We start from the raw sequence: 2,662 nt of genomic DNA on the forward strand, positions 1-2,662 counted from the left end.
AGTTGCTAATTTCTTTACAAATTAAGATTTTTACACATATAAAGAGTTTCTAAAATATGTGGTTATAAATTAAACTTCCCAACAGTTTACACAAGTACACTTGAAATGTTAAGTCAATAAGTCAGTTGGCTTTTAAGTAAGTTTCTTCTTCTTAAATTTGAAGATTTGCTACTTTTCCTTTGAATAATAAATTTTTTAAATTTAATTGATTAATGGAGAAAATAATCAGCAGATTAATCCATAATAAAAAATCATCAGTAGTTGCACATCAAAATGAGCTCCACCTCAACCAATTACAACATTAATGCATGAGTAATAATAATCAATGATCGATGAATCAATGAACAGTCACAGGGTACATCTCTTAATACTTTAAGTCCATCTTTCTGATTATCCTTCATTAACATTTTCAATGCAGGATTAAGAGTATTTTTACAACATGGTGTTAGCATGTTTCCTTCCTCTAACACCGGCCCAGCAAAAACTCCTCTTCAAATATTCTTGCCCTGGTGCAGAATTTATGTTTTGGGATATGTGTATTCTTTGGTTAATCATCATTAGTGTTGCCACTCTGTTCCGAAGACAACAAAAATTAGGCATTCTCCATGTGGACACTCTTGACTCAAATTAAGTGCATGCATTGGTGTTACATTATGCCTATCTTTGTTTTTGTTTTTTTTTCTTCTAATTTCTGAGACATTGGAATCGCCACAGACTGAGAACTGACAATACTGAACCATGTTCATTTAACCCAATGTCTCTTTAATTTACATCAATGCCAAATATTCTTTTTAAGTAAAACAAGAATCTGAATTCATGACCTTTTCAAGTAATAATATTTTTTTATAAGTGAGCAAATAAAAGTGCTATTTTTTTGGAAAGTGCAGTAATTAATCTTCCCCACACGGAGATGCTGTTCCTACTTCTTGACTGTCCTGATCCCGTCCAGGTTGTTGAAAAGCCTCCAACCCCTGCAGCCCAATCAACTCTGCGCCAAGAAAGAATAAAATATGAAAAACACAACCCTGATAATCAGTATACTGTTAATATATACAATACATGTTATTGGATTGTTGGGGAAATTTTTCATACATATAACAATGTATGGGCAATAAGGCATTATAAAAAAATCCTAATAGATTTCTTACATATAAAATAATGAATGGACTCGAGGTGCATAAGATAAAGTAAATGTGTAAGGTTACAGTCGGCTTATGAGTTTACCTGAGAATCCTGCCATCTCTTTGTCTTTGAGTTTTGGCAACGACAGAAGAGAGAGAAATCATACAACTTCATTCATAATACTTTTGAACATGAAATTCTTATCTGTGTGAAGGCTAGTGTTGCATTCACATGGATCCAGGCAGACGGCAGATGGACAACACTTTCTGGACGACATGGGAAAGACAAACAGTTAGACGGAATGGCAGGCTGGCAGAATGAAAAGTTCATAGCAACATCACCATAGCAGAATTAAGTTGTGGTGAATATGGTTGTATTGTTTCAAAAGAATGAAATAAAAAATATTAAATACAATTATTTTGTATCTTTTATTTTATTTAATTATTCTTGTTTCAGGTTTTCCACCACAGAGGATGGCAAAAAGTTAAAATAATTTAACTTCGGACGGCAATATTCTCTGCCAGCCTAACCGAATTTTACCGTCCTGCTCATTGACATCCTGTTCAATGACAGCTTCTCGACCTGGGTGTAGATGGCTTCCTTGACACCTCTTTCAAACCATCCATCTTCTCTGTCTAAAATGTGCACCTGGAGTCTTGACCTGGTCAAGACTACTACTTACATCTGAAGGGCAGAGGACACTCGTTTGAGGACCACCAGGTGCACATTTTAGAGAGAGAAGATGGTTTGAAAGAGGTGTCAAGGAAGCCGTCTACACCCGGGTTGAGAAGCCATCATTGAACAGGGGAGGGAGTCTACGCCACCACTTAACCCCCCACTTACAATGCTGTCCTTTCATCATTTCCCTGGAAACTCAACAAACGTAACCTATTGGCCTCAGGTGAAGATACCAACGATGGTCGTTCAGTCTTGGCCACAGGTAGTCTTAACGACTGTAACGACTGTCGTCACAGCAACAAGGAACACTAACGAACCAGCGGTATCGATGACCCGGGCCAACGACCCCACTGAGGTTAAATAGCTGAGTTTCCCTGCCTGTCAGTCAGAACTGAAGAAGTCCTTTGGATGAGGGACGAAACGTCTTCCAGTATCTTCTACCAAGTCCAGTTGCCCTTGATTTAACCTTCTTGATCTGTGAAACATGCAACATGGATATTTATTCCTGGCCAAAGCCGTGTGTGTTGCACAAGGTGAAGCCAATATTGTCTTTAAAAGCGAGAGATATGTCGCATAAATAGTTGAGAGGGGTGACGTATTGACACCGGTGTTTGCTGTTGGCTGTCTTGTTTATACAGCTCCAAACTCAGAATCATTGCCCCTGCCAGGGGCCCACCCTTCGCTATCCATCAACACTGATGAACACACTGTGCTTCTGGATATTCCTGGATCTTTTTTTCAAGCCAAGTGTTTTTAGGCCATCAATGAACCTGGAAAGCAAGTAGAAAATTACCTAGAAATCCAATTAGTGCACATAGAATATTGATAGTGAACAGATCATACCTTCAAAGTGGTTGATGGA

General features: G+C 38.0%; 1 long non-coding RNA gene across 1 annotated transcript; it reads right to left on the reverse strand.

The window, feature by feature from the left end:
• Positions 1-822: 822 nt before the first annotated feature.
• On the reverse strand, positions 823-1,412 carry LOC123978589. Its single transcript, XR_006827013.1, has 2 exons — positions 1,225-1,412; positions 823-988 (listed from the first exon to the last, which is right to left on the reverse strand). It is a non-coding gene; the product is annotated as an uncharacterized LOC123978589 (long non-coding RNA).
• Between the last annotated feature and the right edge of the window lie 1,250 nt (positions 1,413-2,662).

The sequence above is a fragment of the Micropterus dolomieu genome, linkage group LG01, assembly GCF_021292245.1.
Source record: "Micropterus dolomieu isolate WLL.071019.BEF.003 ecotype Adirondacks linkage group LG01, ASM2129224v1, whole genome shotgun sequence".
Lineage (NCBI taxonomy): Eukaryota > Metazoa > Chordata > Actinopteri > Centrarchiformes > Centrarchidae > Micropterus > Micropterus dolomieu.